An 18,391-nucleotide genomic window follows, 5' to 3' on the forward strand; every position below is an offset into this window, starting at 1 on the left:
CCAAATAAGTAAACAATGTGCATATCGAGACCGCCAAGTATCCAGCCTAGGCCGAGTTAGCCTAACTTGTACCGGTTTTAACCTAAACCAAATGTCTAAGAGGACAACATGCACCTCATATCACCAACTTAAGCCATCAAGGCAAGTAGTCGGTCTAGACCGGCTACTCGAGCATATCTGGTAAGGTTACAGCCTAAGCCGACCACTTCAATACACTCAGTATGATGAAACCCCCGCATTCAATAAATCTTAAGGGCCTGGGTTTGGGCCCTGACCCACTCGCAAGCCCCACCTAGAGCCCAAGTCAAGGCCCAACCCATGAAATGGTCAAACGTCATTAATGCTCTATAAATACGTGTGGACCCCATCATTTAAAGGTACGCATTCATTAATCACTGATTTGATTCTGAGAGCTTTGACTTACTTGAGCTTCAGAGACTCTTCTGCAGGTAACCCCTCCTGGGTTCAAGCTGACATGTATCAACCGGGAAGAGGCCAACTAAGGAGATAGCGGACTACGTGGTAAGGTGACGCTTGTGCCTAACCTATCTTATTTGTTCTCTGCAGGAACAATTGGCGCCCACCGTGGGGCACGAGACGAACACCTTTAGTACCTGTTTTTTCTCTGAAGATGGTTTCTACCCGCAGCAGAGCTGGAGCGAACAAGCAAGCGGACGCTGGTCCCTCTGGACCTCCCAGCATCACCCCTGACTTGGCCGTCATCCTAGACGGCCAGGCAAAGATGCAACAAGAACTCGCAGACCTGAAGAAGCGCAGTGCTGAAGAAATGGAGGCGTTGAGACAAGAGAACTCTTGCCTCAGGCGAAGGATCGAGGCGGATCCCAACCTGAAGGGAAAAGCCAAAGAAACCTCTGAAGCTGTGAAGTCTCCGGCTTTCCAGCCTACAGAGGAAGAAAGTGAATACAATCCCACCCCCCACACCTTCACCACCACCCAACAGACACCCATTACCTCTACACATCCCCATCACTTTCCATCCGGTCAACTGGGGCTCACCGCACCCCAACTCCCGCCCCCACCATCCCCACCACCCACGCCCCCTACGTCATACCCACCGCCCTTCATACCACACATATCCCACCCTACAACCCACAATATCTTCCCACAACCCACATTCCTCCTCACAATATCACCTCCACCTTTCCTGCTATGATCAACCACCCACCCCCACCCCACATGCCCCCCCCTCACCAGCCCAGACGCCGCCACCCATTCACGGATTTTATCGCCAACACTCCTCTCCCAGCCCAGTGGGAACCATTTAACCTGGATCGCTATACCGGTGAAACCGACCCTGACGAACACCTGAAAGTCTACATCACCCATGTCGCCCTGTACACATCCCAAGACGCAGTCTTTTGCAAAGCTTTCCCCACCACCCTCAAAGGCCCTGCCCTAGAATGGTTCACCACCCTCCCGCCCTACTCAATTGATAGTTTCGACATCCTCTCCCACATGTTTTCCACCTATTTCGCTGGAAGTCGCCCACATCAAACCATCACCATATCCCTACTGGGTATCAGACAGGAACCCAATGAACCACTCAAAACGTTCATTGATCGCTTCAGTAAAGCTGCCCTTCGTACACCACACCTCAACCAGGAGATGATACTCCAATGTATGACTCTTACCCTACAGCCCGGCCCCTTCGCCAACAACGTCTACCTCTACCCACCCACCTCCATGCACGAACTCAAGCTACGTGCAGTCGACTACGTCCGCATGGAGGAAATGCAAACCCTTCACACCAAATTCTGCAACGACTACGCAGCCAACACCTCCAACCCCACCTCCAACCCCACCCCACAACCTCACCCACGCCCTGATACCCGCCCACGCGAACCCCGCCAACCTCGCTTCACCAGATACGCCCCCTCACAGTAGCCCGCTCCCGCATCCTAGACGAGGCCCTCCAAGCTGACCTCCTCCCCCCACCACGCAAGACAACCACACCTCCCAACGCCGACATGACCAAATATTACCGGTACCATCGCAACCATGGTCACACTACGGAAGAATGCAAAGCGCTCCAGGATAAAATAGAAGAACTGGTCCGTGCTGGCCGCTTTCGCCGCTTCATCCGTAGGGATGACCATTCCTCCTCCTCCCGATCCCGCCACCCCCCGCGATCTGACCACAGACGCCAACCAAACGACGCCCGTCACAATAGCCACCCAACCAACCCAACAACCAACAGCCAAAGCCCGCCCGCACCGACATCACCCCTGCCGACCCCCCCTTACGAGGCACCATTAACACCATCTCTGGTGGCTTCGCAAGTGGAGGCTCCACCTCGTCTGCCAGAAAGAGACACCTTCACCATATACAATCCATCAACCATATCACTCATTCCCACCACAGACGCCGTATGGCCCCCATTGTATTCACGGATGACGACTTCCACGGCCTCGACCACCAACAGGATGACCCCATGGTCATCACCGTTGAAATTGAAAATTATGCCGTTAAGAAAGTCCTTGTGGATCAAGGCAGCTCATTTAACATCCTCTACTAGACCACCTACCAAAAATTACAACTTTTTGACACCGCCATGATCCCGTATGATGAGCCCATATACGGATTTTCCGGCGAACAAGTATCCACCCGGGGCTACACAGACCTCCATACCGTGTTTCGGGAAGAAACCCAAACCAAAACAATCCCAATCCGCTTCCTTATAGTCGATGCGCCAACATCTTACAACATACTCCTGGGCCGTCCTTCCCTCAATACACTTGGCGCAGTCGTCTCTACCCCTCACTTGGCCATGAAGTTCCCTGCCCCATCCGGCGACATCCTGACCATACACTGTGACCAACGCTTGGCACGCGAGTGCTATATGGCAAGCTTCAGACCACAACTCCCAATCCAACAAACCAACCATATCGAACGACCCCCTGATTCCCGCATAGCCTTATCCGGCGAGGACCTTGACCCCAGAATAGGCCAGGATGTCCGCCTCGAACCAGTCGAGGACACCACTCCTCTAGAGCTCCCCAATGTCCACTCCATTAACTTAGGCACCGGTTTAAACTCGGATGAGCGTGCCACAATCACACCCATCCTCATCAATAACACAGATCTTTTCGCCTAGTCAGCCGCCGACCTCCCTAGAGTAGACCCCCAGGTGGCATCCCACAAGCTCTCCATATATAAAGAAGCTCGCTACGTATCCCAGAAAAAGCGCAAGCTTGGGGAAGAACGCCGACAAGTGGCCAAGGTGGAGGCCGACAAGTTATTGAGCGCAGGGTTTATAGAAGAAGCTCAATACACCACTTGGCTTTCTAACGTTGTCTTGGTAAAGAAAGCCAATGGCAAATGGCGGATGTGCGTAGACTACACAGACTTGAATAAGGCGTGCCCTCGCGACGCCTACCCCTTACCCAACGTCGATCGACTCGTAGACGGCGCGGCAAGAAACAAGGTGCTTAGCTTTTTAGATGCATATTCACGATATAACCAAATCCCCATGGCCACAACAGATATGCACAAGACCGCCTTCATCACAGACGATGCCAACTACTTCTATAGGGTCATGCCCTTTGGCCTAAAAAACGCCGGGGCAACTTACCAGCGACTAATGGACAAAGTCTTCAGCCATCTAGCAGGACACTGTGTCGAAGTCTACGTCGATGACATGGTTGTCAAGTCCCCAAGCCATCATCAACACGCTAAAGACTTGGAGGCAGTGTTCTCCGCACTACGCCAATATAACCTCTGCCTAAATCCCGATAAATGCGTATTCGGCGTCGACCGGGGTAAATTCCTTGGTTTCATGCTAACCCAACGCGGCATAGAGGCTAACCCTGAAAAATGCAAGGCTATCATCGAAATGCGCAACCCCACTACTGCCAAAGAATTCCAACGCCTAATCGGCCGCCTCACGGCCATTTCTCGCTTCCTACCCAAACTAGCGGAACAAACTCAACCCATAATCCAGCTCCTAAAGAAATCCACCCGGTTCACGTGGACTGATGATTGTGAACAGATCTTCCAAAAACTCAAAACAACCCTAACCTCACCCCCCATCCTCCACAAACCAGACACCAGCCAACCCTTGCTGGTATATATCACGGCCACCGACTATACCGTCAGCGCAACCCTTGTTCAAGAAGTAGAAGGCACACAACATCCTGTGTATTTTGTGAGCAGAACACTACAAGATCCTGAAACCAGGTATCAGATGGTAAAGAAATTAGCCCTATCCTTGGTCCACGCAGCACGCCGCCTACGCCCATATTTCCAAAACCACACCATAACCGTCAAGACCGATTACCCGATCCAAAAAATATTACAAAAGCCGGATCTAGCCGGATGCATGTCATCATGGGCCGTGGAACTGTCAGAATTCAACATCCTCTATGAACCCCACGACCCCATCAAAGCCCAGTGTCTCTTAGACTTCGTCAATGACCTACAACAAACACCCGTTGAGGACCAGTGGACGCTTCATGTAGATGGCTCCTCAAACCCAAGGGGTGCCGGCGCTGGCATCATCTTAGAAGGCCCCAATGACATCCTCATCGAGAAATCCCTTCATTTTGCTTTCAAAACATCAAATAACCAAGCCGAGTACAAAGCTATCCTCGCCGGCCTTTCCCTTGCTCGTGAAGTCGGCGTCAAGAAGTTAACATGCAAAACCGACTCCAAACTCACTGTAGGTCATCTAAATGATGAATTCCAAATCAAAGACCCCATCCTCCAACAGTATTACCATCTGGTCTGTGCGATTATTCAATATGCCTTTGAACAAGTCCGCGTCGAACACATCCCGAGAATCGACAACGTTAGGGCCGACATCCTTTCCAAATTAGCCAGCACCAAAGTCGGAAACTGTAATCGATCCCTACTACAGCAAACACTCTCCACACCTTCCATCACACACACTTGCCAAACATTAACCCACACCCTAGCAAACAACGTCACCCCCTCCCAAACCCAAGACTGGACCACCCCCTATATTCAATACCTTAAAACAGGCAACCCCCCCCCCCTTCGACGCAGACAAAACTTGGCTGGCTAAAGCCGCCAGGTACACCATGGTAGGCGATGACCTCTACAAACGTGGATACGGCCAACCACTACTTTAATGTGTCAGGGCAGAGCAAGCCCAATATATCATCAAAGAACTACACGAAGGAATTTATGGTTATCATTTAGGCGCACGCACCATGGCTACAAGAGTTCTCAGAGCCGGATACTTCTGGCCCACTATAGAAGCGGACTGCCAGGATCATGTCAAGAAGTGCAAGCCATGCCAGAAGCACGACAACCTTATTCATCAGAAACAAGAACAACTACACCACATTCTATCCCCATGGCCATTCGCTAAGTGGGGAATGGACATCCTCGGCCCCTTCTCACCCGGCAAGGGGCAAGTAAAATTCCTCATAGTAGCCGTTGATTATTTTACCAAATAGATCGAGGCCAAGCCGCAAACCACCATCACGACCCAGCAAGTCCAGCAGTTCATGTGGAAGGACATTATATGCAGATATGGTGTACCACATACCATTATAACAGACAATGACCGACAATTTATCAACAAAGAGTTAGCCAAATTCTACACCGGCCTAGGCATCAAGCACATAACAAGCTCTGTAGAGCATCCATAAACCAATGGCCAAGCAGAGGCAGCAAATAAAGCTATCCTCGTGGAGCTGCGCAAGAGGTTGGATACCGCAAAAGGCTGATGGCCTGAAAAGTTAATAGAAGTACTATGGGCTTACAGATGCACCCCCCAATCATCAACAAACGAATCCCCATTCAGCCTATTCTACGGTGCAGACGCCATGATACCGGTAGAAATTGGCGAACCATCCCTGCACCGAGAACTATACGACCCAACCCACAACAACCAAATCATGGCCTTACATCTCGACCTCCTACCCGAACTCAGAGAAAAAGCCCAAATACGCAATCAAGCTGCCAAACAATGAGCTGCAAGGAAATATAACGCAAATCTACACCCACGATCATTTGTCGTCGGGGACCTAGTATGGAGAATGGCCAGCAATGCTAGAAAGAAGGATGGCAAGTTCTCCGCCAATTGGGACAACCTGTACCGCATACGAGAGGATGTAGGAGGAGGGGCTTATCGCCTAGAACAATTATCTGGGGAAGAGATTCCCAACACATGGAATGTATCCCACCTCAAATTCTACTACAACTAAATGTGTATTGTAATTGAACCAATACTTGTAATCCTGGGTGTACTCTTTTTCCTCACTTGGTCTTTTTTCCCTAAGGAGGGTTTTAGCCAAGGAGGTTTTAACGAGGCACCCCTATTCAATAAATAAAAAGAAGGGTTCCCTACTTTATGACTCTATGTCTTTACTCTTGCTTAATTCGTTTAAGTTCCCCACCCTTACCCCAAGTAAGCGGCCTGGGTCGAACACCTTTATCTCATGTTTAATTCGTTTAAGTTCCCCACCCTTACCCCAAGTAAGCGGCCTGGGTCGAACACCCTTATCTCTTGGTTAATTCGTTTAAGTTCCCCACCCTTACCCCAAGTAAGCGGCCTGGGTCGAACACCCTTATCTCATTCTTAGTTCGTTTAAGTTCCCCACCCTTACCCCAAGTAAGCGGCCTGGGTCGAACACCCTTATCTCTTGGTTAATTCGTTTAAGTTCCCCACCCTTACCCCAAGTAAGCGGCCTGGGTCGAACACCCTTATCTCTTGGTTAATTCGTTCAAGTTCCCCACCCTTACCCCAAGTAAGCGGCCTGGGTCGAACACCCTTTACTCTTTGTTAATTCGTTCAAGTTCCCCACCCTTACCCCAAGTAAGCGGCCTGGGTCGAACACCCTTACTCTTGGTTAATTCGTTTCCCACACTTACCATAAATAAAACGATCAGGGTCGAATACCCTCAATAAAAAATCGAATTCGCCAAACATCACATACATCAAAACACCCACTCATAATTATACCATCCGCTAACGCACCACTCTCACGCAAGTTATCAGCATCCAATAAAAAACATAACATACACAAAGCATTCATCATATTAAAGGCAAAGTAAAATAGTGTACGGATTATTACAGACATAGAATTCCAATTTCAAATTATAAAAACTAAAGGTCCTACGTCGCCTTGTTATCATCACCCTCCACGGCAGCTTCCGCATCCTTCTCCTCCTCGACCGCTTTCTCCTCCACCTCCTCAGCATCCCCCTCATCCTCCCTCACCAACTTCCCATCAACTATGTCCTTATCTACGTCAAATCTTGAATCCGAGACATCCACATCCGGATGGAAGAAGGCCGCCTGCCGCAACCCCTTCTCGAAACCATTAATATGCTCTTGGATGACGCTGTTCTTCAGATCATCAAGTTCCCCAACAGCCCCATCATACTTATCCTTCAAATCCTCACAGTCTTCCTCCAACTCCCCTATACGCTTGTTTAGTTTTTCCTCAGAGTCAAAGCAACGCACCTTCCATGTCGCCAACCTTTTCCTTTCCGCTTCCCAGCCTTCTTTCTCCTTTTCTAAAGTCGCCTTCTCCTCCTCAAGCTTATCCACCTTACCCTGCAACTCCCCCACCTCCTTTACTTCCCTTCTGTAAAGAGACCCTACACGCCGGCTCAGGACCAAGGCCTTGCTTCCAAACTCTACCATTGTTCTCACAATATGATCCACCTCCATATTATCAATAGAGTTAACAATATTTTCCAGAAGGTCGATCGAGATATCCTTCCTAACGGATATCTCCGGCAACTCGATCAACCCAGCTTCAGGCACCTTCTCCCCACTAGCCGACCCCGCCCCGCTAGCCGTTCCAAGAAGAGATGCCCTTATCTTCTTCACATCTTTGCCCTTCCCGGGTCGAGGCGGAAGCTCAGCTTTCCTTTTCGTCCCGCCATGTACATGCACCTCCACAACCGATTCCTACAGGTTGGGAACATCAGCTTTCCCAGCCACCTTGGCCTTAGCAGCCATTTCCTTCCTCAATGATTGAAAGAGCGCCAGATTCTTCTTGCCAGATTGCGCCATATGCCCTACAATAACATATCACGACTCGGATCAAAACAACTTAGCATTATTAACACAGCTTAAGTAATAAACAAATACCTTCAATATCTATTATCGGATGCACCGAATTATAAATCCTAACTAGGCCCTTAGTGGGCAACTTATCCACAAACTTCAACAACATCCCCACCACCTCCTTGTCACCAGCCGACAACTCCTCCACTCCCATGTCTTTATATCGAGAAGGATTGTTGGTCCAGCTAAAGGGAAACTTGGTACTCCCATCCACATTCAAAAAATGAGATTTACCCCCTTCCTTAACGATGACTTCAAAGTACCCGTCTTTGAAATGCTTGAAAGACTGGGAGAAAGCATCCAGTCTGCTGATGCTGGGGCGACTGATTAAAGAGAGCCAAGTAGCCGGCCTCTGGGGTATGGTGTCATAAAAATATAAGAAAGCATAGGGAGTAGGCTCCAAATATAAGGACTCGCACAAAATGCGGAAGGCCTGCAAGTAGGCCCAGCTATTAGGATGTAGCTGAGTAGGTGCCATATTCAACGCCCGCAGCACACCCATAGTGAAATCGTCTAAGGGCAGTCGCACATGAAGCTGAGAAAAGTGGCACATATACATGTAGAAGAATTTTTCGGTAGCCCCCTCCTGCCCGTGGCATACCCGGTCGACGACACTCACCCTCTCCAGCGAAACAATGTCTCCACTGACACCCTTGGACATGACGGGTGTGCAGTTCAGCCAAGAGTTCAACAAACGAGACCACCTGAATAAAGATGATTGATCACGAACATCAGCAGCAACCCACCCATAGCCGCCTTTCGCCGGCCAGTTGCTCTCCTTCAACTCTTCGGGGGGATCCTCTCGAACCTCCCTCACAACCTCTATCGGCATCCCACTCGTAACAACTCCAGAACTCGTACCCTCTCCGCCGAGTCGCCTATCCTTACTTTTATCTGACTCAGTACTTTCACTACTACTAGATGAAGACACGCTACCACTATTGGACATACCTGATTTTGTTTTTTACGAGAAGATGTCGGTCGAAATTGAGGACTAGTCGGACACTTTTACGTGCACAAGGTCTCTAGATTCAGAATTCACAAATGAAACAAGTAACCCCTCATCTGTTTGCACACCCATATTTATAGTCCATAATCCCAAACGACGAACCTCTTCCCGCCAAAACCATACCACAGACCAATCGACACCATCATTGCAAAAGATATGACACTTCAAAACGGCGGTGCTAAAACTCTTCCATTTGACCATTGACGCCCCTTTACCTACCCTCTGACGGTTATCACTTTTTTAGCCTTAACATTGTTCACCACACTTAAAGGCTGGGGGACTGGTGTATCACACCTAGCCGGTTCCGCTAGCTTATCAGCACATATCATCCTTGACCGACAACCCATATCGGACAAGGCTGGGGGACTGGTGTACCATACCTAGCCAAACTCGACCAAATAAGTAAACAATGTGCATATCGAGACCACCAAGTATCCAGCCTTGGCCGAGTTAACCTAACTTGTAACGGTTTTAACCTAAACCAAATGTCTAAGAGGACAACCTGCACCTCATATCACCAATTTAAGCCATCAAGGCAAGTAGTCGGTCTAGACCGGCTACTCGAGCATATCTGGTAAGGTTACAGCCTAAGCCGACCACTTCAATACACTCAGTATGATGAAACCCCCGCATTCAATAAATCTTAAGGGCCTGGGTTTGGGCCCTGGCCCACTCGCAAACCCCACCTAGAGCCTAAGTCAAGGCCCAGCCCATGAAATGGTGAAACGTCATTAATGCTCTATAAATACGCGTGGACCCCATCATTTAAAGGTACGCATTCATTAATCACTGATTTGACTCTAAGAGCTTTGACTTACTTGAGCTTCAGAGACTCTTCTGCAAGTAACCCCTCCTGGGTTCAAGCTGACATGTATCAACCGGGAAGAGGCCAACTAAGGAGATAGCGGACTACGTGGTAAGGTGACGCTTGTGCCTAACCTATCTTATTTGTTCTCTGCAGGAACAATAAGCAACATCTCTAAAGTTAAGCAAGTCATGTGCTTTTATTACTTTCCCCTTCCATGTCTCTCGCTCTCTCACCTAAACTTGTCGTTTTTATTTCTAGTTTCAACGATTTTAACAGAATGAAGAAGGACTCATAGGAGCATTTCGCGTTTTGAAGTCAGCGAGACCCTGATACCATTGTTCTGAGAGGTATGTCGTCGTCGTTCATTGAACCCATTCTAAACATTTACTATATCCTGCCTTTTTCTGGCTTGGCAGTTTTAGATTTTGTAGATTGGTCCTAGATTTCTCTACCCTTTTGAAAAGAAGTATGCCCTTTAAATTTTTGGTTTATGTAGTTAGTTTTCCTTCTCTTGTTTGTGTAGTTTACATTTCATTATCATCAAAAGAATTGGATTATTTCAAATTCTGAGGACATATAATTATACCCTATCATTGTTCTGGTTCCTATTGTTAAGTGATTCTATCATTCAGAGTCTTAGTACTTTAAGAAAGTAATGAAGTTCTTTCATTGTAATTTTGTAAATGGCTTCTTGCATTTCTGATTAGTTCACATTTAGCACTATAAACATCCATCAACATACGTAAATTTGACAAGTGGGAATTAGAATGTTTAAAGCATTGATGTTAATCTATTTTTTTTCTTTTCTACATTCGCAATTAAAGGATATGGTACTGATGTTTTCAGGTTCTTACAAGTAGAGCAGACCTTGCACAGGCTCCTGTACCTACAAGAAAGGGTAAAGGCCATATCCTGACTTTGACACCATTTCAAAAGGGTTTTTATACCCCTTATATTGGAGGAGCCAGCTCAACTTCAACCTTTGCTTGGAACTACCCAAGCTCCTATTTCCTTTGGTGGTAAATCCAACCAAAGATTTATTGGGAGCGGGGGGTTATGGTGATAGAACCTCTATAAGGCCTGAGTCAGCACCAGCATGTGATGTAGTTGTTGAGGAAGAGAATGAAACCAAGGAGTGGATGGGTGGAACAAGGAGTGCATATTACCTTTGTGTCTCTTACTAATGGGAGAATTGATCTCAAAAGAATTCGCTTCAGGTATGTTAAGAAATCACTAGCCTTGATATGAATTATACAAAGAATATATACCTATTATGAGGACTTATTATTATACAAAGAACACTTTGTGCATTGTATTTATTCTAATTATTTCTGTTGTTTTTGCAGGTAATATAATTCTATCTTCCTGTGTTGTTCTGTCCAAGAGAATCTACTTTTAAAATATGTTATTTTTTTCTCTTTTTTCATGTAATATTTATTAACACTTTTGGTTAGGTTTCATGCACTTTTCTGTCATTTTGAGATTTGTAATGGCACTTGTTCTTATATGTTGTTCTATCCTTTTGGTTAGGTTTTTATACACTTTTGAAGTGCAATGTTGCTATTATTTTGGTTCCTATATTGCTGGAATATTTTAGTTTATAACTTGGAATTGCACTTCCGTATGTTCTAAGTTAGAGCTTTCTAATGAGATCATTTTTGGAACTTGTCCCACTGTTTTTCAGCTCGCGAAACTGTCCCATGAGCTATCGTCCCTCACTGTTCGAGTGTCAAAGCCTTAGCTAACGTTTCCAGGTACATGAAGTTAGGGTTCAAGTTTAAGTTGTGTTTTTATGCCTATTCTTTAGCTTGTGTTGCAGGTGAGACCAGGGCGAGAACTGATAGTCTCGCCCAGGCGAGTCGGACTCGCCTAAGCGAGTCTGGCGGTGGACCGCCCAAATCATTTTTCGTGAAAGGTCGCCCAGGCGACCAGCTCATTATTTTGAGCGAGCAAACCACTCGCCCAGGCGAGAGGGGTCTCGCCTAAGCGAGATCCCGTGTTGGTTCTTGTTTCCTTTTCGAGCCCCCGCCTAGGCGAAGGGAGCTCGCCTGAGCGAGACTGTCTCACCTGAGCGAGACCCTTCAGCCAGAGCGAGGGATTGGGCGAGACAGTGCGTGGTTTGGTTGCTGGTTGTCCTTGGATGATTTGTAATTGTTGGGGTATGCTTGATATGTTGATATATATATATATATATATATATATATATATATATATATATATAATGGATTGCCATGTATGTGTGACATAATTCATGAATGGAATGATGGATATCATGGAAGCTTGGCATGTGAAATTAATGAGTGATTTGGAATTAATGGGACATGGTATTGATATAAGATGACGCCTGATAGAGGCCGTAGCCCACCAAATTAAAACATATTAAATGCAGTATGTGAAAGTGAACCAAGTCGTCTCCCAATGACTAATATTTTCATTCAAAGCTTTAATTTGATACGATCCTATCCAGGAAAGAGTATGATCGTTTCTGAATTTCAATCCTCAAGAGGCAGGACACAAATAAATCAGAGAAGAACGCGGAATAAGACAGAGATGGAGGACGCCACAATCTAGCAGATTGATAAGTCAAGTGAAGATTCGCCACAAAGATGTTAATCTTAGGCCTAAGCCAAGAACAAAGAGAACCCTTTCTTTAATGAAAATCAAATTCAATATATGACTAAAAGTGTCTACAATAGTTTTTGATACCTCTATATATAGGTACATGAGTTTAAGAAAACCTAAGAACCCGAGAAGAAGGCCCAAACCAAAACATAAACTAATTTATAAAAGAAAGACCAAAGCCCAAAAACATAACTTATTTTCTAAAGGAAAACCCAAAGTTTAAAAATATAAATTAATTTCCTAATAATTATCCTTCACGAGTGCTCCAAGCCATGATCTTCATATCCTTTGAATTTCCACTTGTAGTTGCTTGTAGTATCAAGAGTCTTGAATAAATGTGATTTTTCAATCTCTTACTCCTTGCCCTTGTCATAGGTCCTTTGAATTGTAGATGTTCATCTTTAAGTTCTTCTTGTATGGAATCTTGGGATAGTGCTCTATCATTCCCTGCTTCTTAAAGAGAATTTGTCCTCACATTTGTCTCACTTGAAGATTCTTTATCATTCTCTCCTGTTTGGAGAGAATTCGACCTGAATTCTAGAAGGTCCTATGCACAAACACAAACATAAATCAAAGACACAAATCGAAAATAAAATAATAGAAATTCTACTAAAATGAAATTTGGATTCTAAAAGAGGTCAATCTCTTATTATAAAAGATTTGGAGTTCTACCTCTAGGGTCAAATACCCACCTGCACCAATCATCAAACAATTTTAAATTAAAGATAAAATGCTCAAAGAAAAGAAAAGTGATATTGCTCAAACAAACAACCCAATTATAGGTATGACTTTGATCACTCGTAGGTTTGTTAGAAATGGGTAAACAAGCTAACTCATGAGCGTATATTTCTAAGCTTGTGTCTTTTTTTATCATCATTTCGTCTTCCCATTGTTGATCTCCTTGTTGCTTGATGAATAGCTCTTCCCTAAGTATCCTTTCGTCTTTCCATTGTTGATGCCATTGCTCTTTGATGAATAAATCGTCCATAGGCAATAAAACAATAAGAGGAAAGTTAGTACATTTTTTCATTGACAATTCATAATGCTCTCTTATTTCTTTTTCTCTCTTTTCTTCCTTCTCTTATTTTCTACTCTCTTCTTTCTTTACTTTTTCTCGCTCTTCTTTCTCTTTTCTCTCTCCTTCTTCTTTCTCCTCTCTCTCGCTCTCTTCTTTTTCTCTCTTTTCTTCCTTCTCTCTTTTCCTACTCTCTTCTTTCTTTACTTTTTCTCTCTCTTTGTTCTCTTTTCTCTCTCCTTCTTCTTTCTCCTCTCTCTCTCGCTCTTTTCTTTCCCTACTTTTTCTCTCTTTTCTTTCTCGTCTCTTTCTCTCTTTTCCTTTGCTTCATTTTCTATAAGTGTTTCCTTCTCATGGACTCTTTTTACCTTTCGCTCTTGCCTTCTTTTCAATACATCTAATTTTTGCATTGTCCTTTCTTCCTCCTTTCTCAAGTATGAAATGTAGTTCTTGAGGTCTTCATGAGTCATGGGACTTGCATCCCCATTAGTACATTGATGAGTTTCATGCCCATAGCCTTCACATTTGGAACATCTTAATGTACTTGTCTTTGGCAATGATTTTCTATCAGGATTGTGCTTCCGTTTAATACTAGCAATCTTGCCGATTAGCTTTATAATTCTGGACTCCAAGGCATTAACGTTTGCTACCAATACCTCATAAACACTAGGTGTATCTCTACATGTCAGTCTCTTGATACGTTCAAGTCCTTGAACCAAATGATCTTGGTTAGGAGTAGGATAATTTAAACCATATGTTAAACCAGTTCTAGAAGGATGCCTCTGTGGAAACATTTTTCATTACTCAATATTTGCTAATTCCTGCAAGAAAATGTTAGTATAATAAAATATATTTAGGACCTCACCACTCCGCTAAGTGTTTCACTCAATTTTCCACTCGTGTATCACACATATAGGCTTTTTCTTGAATGTACTCTCTTGCCTTTTACCACTCAAATTCCCTTTAGTGCTTGGCGAAGAACTCTAGTAGCTTAAGGAAAGAGTGAACAAACAATGTGAAGAAAATTGCGAGATCTAAATATTGACTTAAGAGGACAAAGAAGATTCAAAACACTAGACAAAACTTCAAGGAATTGTAAAGACACAAAACAAGAAAATTAAAATTAGAAAATAATAGGACTACCAAAGAGATTTAAATGAGACAACACGGAGACTCTAAGAGAAAGACTGATTGGAAGTAAATATCAATAAACCACAAATAAAATTGCAATAAAAGTTGTGTTGAACTCCCCCCCCCCCTTTTTTTTGGATCCTTCTTTTTCTACTTTTTTTTTCCAATATATATTTGTTTCCTTTTGACTTGATCCACAATATTTTTTTTTTTGCAGTTCAACACAAAAACAAATTAAACAATTGATCCCTCAAACCCTCATACTCATGTAAATCAAAGTAAGGGCACTTCCAAATCCCAAACACAATAACAAATAATTTCCACAAATCAAATGTAGAAATACACAATTTAAACAGAGAAAAAAAAAGAAAAAAAATAAATAAATACGCCAAATAAAAAAAACAAAAAATTCAACCAAATTAGAAACAACCTTAGGGGTTTTACTCCTTACAAAGGAAACAAACAAAATTTAAAACAAAACATAGAACAAACAGACATTAAAAATTGTAATTAATTTTTGTTTTGTTTCATATGACAGAAAAATAACATAGAAGAAGAAATTCAAACCAGAACCTTGCTCTAGGTACCAGATGATACGATCCTATCTAGGAAAGAGTATGATCGTTTCTGAATTTGAATCCTCAAGAGGCACAACACGAATAAATCAGAGAAGAACGCGGAATAAGACAGAAATGGAGGACGCCACAATCTAGCAGATTGATAAGTCAAGTGAAGATTCACCATAAAGATGTTAATCTTTGATAAGAACCAGAGGCCTAAGCCAAGAACAAAGAGAACCCTCTCTTTAATGAAAATCAAATTCAATATATGACTAAAAGTGTCTACAATAGTTTTTGATACCTCTATATATAGATACATGAGTTTAAGAAAACCTAAGAACCATACAAGAAGGCCCAAACTAAAACATAAACTAATTTATAAAAGAAAGCCCAAAGCCCAAAAACATAACTTATTTTCTAAAAGAAAACCCAAAGTTTAAAAATATAAATTAATTTCCTAATAATTATCCTTCAAGAGTGCTCCAAGCCATGATCTTCATATCCTTTGAATTTCCACTTGTAGTTGCTTGTAGTATCAAGAGTCTTGAATAAATGTGATTTTTCAATCTCTTACTCCTTGCCCTTGTCATAGGTCCTTTGAATTGTAAATGTTCATCTTTAAGTTCTTCTTGTATGGAATCTTGGGATAGTGCTCTATCACAATTTCCAGACAAACACAACAATACAACACAATGGGGGGGTGGCAGACAAATTCAGAATTCTAATCAACAGATTAAATTGAATGCAAAGAGTGATTAAAACTATATGGACATCCTTGATTGAAACACAAATTCACTAATCATAGGCCACCAAATTAACACCTATGCCTTCTCTCAATCTATAGATAATAATCTACTAAGCGAAAATTACAATCTAGCTTCATTATGCAATTAAGCAAAGCACACATCCTTAAATTCGTGACAGCCAAGTTACATAAATTAAGCATGAACATAACCTAACCAAAACACATGCAATTACTCTATAAATTAAGCACAAACAGATTCATCATAATGCATTCCCGAATTAGAACAAAGAGATATGGCAGATTTCACAAGTAAGGACAACCTCAAAGCTTTATTGCATTTTTTATCAAGGAGTCAATACACGAAATTAGCTAGACATGAAAATAGGCAATTAGACACCACAATTCTGGAATCACAAAAACAGAATCAAAAACCCCTAACTTATGAAATCTGAAAAACGCAAATTAAGAGCAAAAGGAGAGATTTCAAAGCTTGAATGGAATGCAAAACGGTGCTATCATATATAAATGCAAAAACCCCATTAATGGGTGCTGTTCCAAGTGTATAAAACCCACAAAACGAACCGCCCAAGCAAGAAAACGAATTCAAAACGTAAAACCCTCAATGGGTGCGGTCAAATATGCATAAAAACGGTAAAAATGAGCCAAAAACGTGAAAAACCGCAAGGGGCACGTCCATGGAAGCTTGGAGAACGAAAATGGAGGTTTTGAAGAGAGGTTGAAGATGATGTAATGGCTGGTCTTCCCCATGCAGACCTAATTTCGTGGTCATATCACCCCTGCCACTTAGAATTACGAAACTGCCATTATGAGCTGCAGAATTACAAAAATGCCACTCTGGGCCTGGAATGTTGACCCATTGACTTTGTTGACGTGGAAATGACATGGAAATGATGTGGAAATGATGTGGTGACTCTCTTCAACTGAATATTGACGTCCAAGCTCCAAAATTGCTTCACCCAAATACCTAAAAATAATTAAAAACAAAAATTAGGCCAAATAATGTGAAATTAGTCCAAATTCGGAACAGTGCCCAATAAAGCCCAATAGATGAAAAACACTCTAAAGATGAACAATTAAGCATTAATCAATTGTCTAATGGGTACACAAAGGCTAGTGGAATGGAAGATAATAATGACTCATCAAAATCGAGCACACTTACCCTTTTGCACTCCTGGGCAAAATTAAAGAGTAAAGCAAAGCAAGGACATCGCAAACATAACAAGAGAGACAAAAAGACACAAGACAAACAGACACATGACAAACAAACACGACACAGACAAATGGAAACACATCTAACAAAGAAGGATTCAAAGCTACAAGGTATCCATGAACATCATCAAGGCAATTCAAAACATGTGAAGTACTCAGTTCAGCTCAAGGAGAGAATTGAAAGCAACATAACCTCACGAAATATGCACTGTATCACTCAAATCTCTAGGCTACTGTTTACTCTCAAAGCACCCCTAAAAAAAAAACATCAAACAGACTTGGCAAGCCTCTAGAACCAACAACATCAGAAGGACTTTTCAAGGTTGTAATGGGGTTGAGGACAAGGTGTGGAACATATGGATAAGTAGCTAAGCAACCAAGGAAATAGAGGAGCAATGGGGAATAAGTCTCAATCAATCATGAAAGTAATCCCAAACACCAACACTTCCAACTTTGGTTCTCACACAATGCTAAAATCCAAACTCCTTTTTATTTCTTTTCTTTATTCTCTTTCCTTTTCTTTTTGTTTGCTCTCTTTTTTTTTCTTTTTCTATACAAAGAACATGCAGAGAAAACAATTTTGAAATCCCACTTTGGTGTACAAATGAGCAATTCCAAGAACCAACAATAAGTGCGCGCACAACCACACTTGTTGTGCGCGACCACACTTAATTGAGCACCCATTCTCAAAACAATTCCAAAGCTCCAAAATTTCCTAAGGTAGAAATAATCATGGTTTTTCAGGCTAAGGGCTTGTAATGAGTTGTAGAACAATGAAAGGGTATGCAAGCTCAAAAAGGGGTATCAACTGAAATAGTTCAAGGTAGGCTCATCTGGCTATAGGCTCACAAAACAAAATTGCCTAAATCATATCCCAACATGCATGTGAATCAGAAAAGCATTCAGAAAGAGTCAAGTCAAGGCCATTGTGCAAGCATTCAAGAGGCATATATCGCACAATCAAAGAACAGAGAGTGGCTCAAATTCTCACATAGGGTAAAATAATTCCAAAAGCAACTTGACATGCAAAGAGAAAGCGAGGATATCAGTCCACAGAGTAACCAACAACTCATCCTCCAAGAGTGAAGTGAGTGTTCCAAACAGAAAGCAAAAACATAACACTAACTAACACAAATTAACAAAAATGAAACAAACAAACGGAAACAACAACAAGCAGACAGACCTGGACAAGTGCAATAAAAC

The sequence above is a fragment of the Vigna unguiculata genome, chromosome 5 (assembly GCF_037176805.1).
Source record: "Vigna unguiculata cultivar grain cowpea cultivar isolate G323 ecotype 2 chromosome 5, ASM3717680v1, whole genome shotgun sequence".
NCBI lineage: Eukaryota > Viridiplantae > Streptophyta > Magnoliopsida > Fabales > Fabaceae > Vigna > Vigna unguiculata.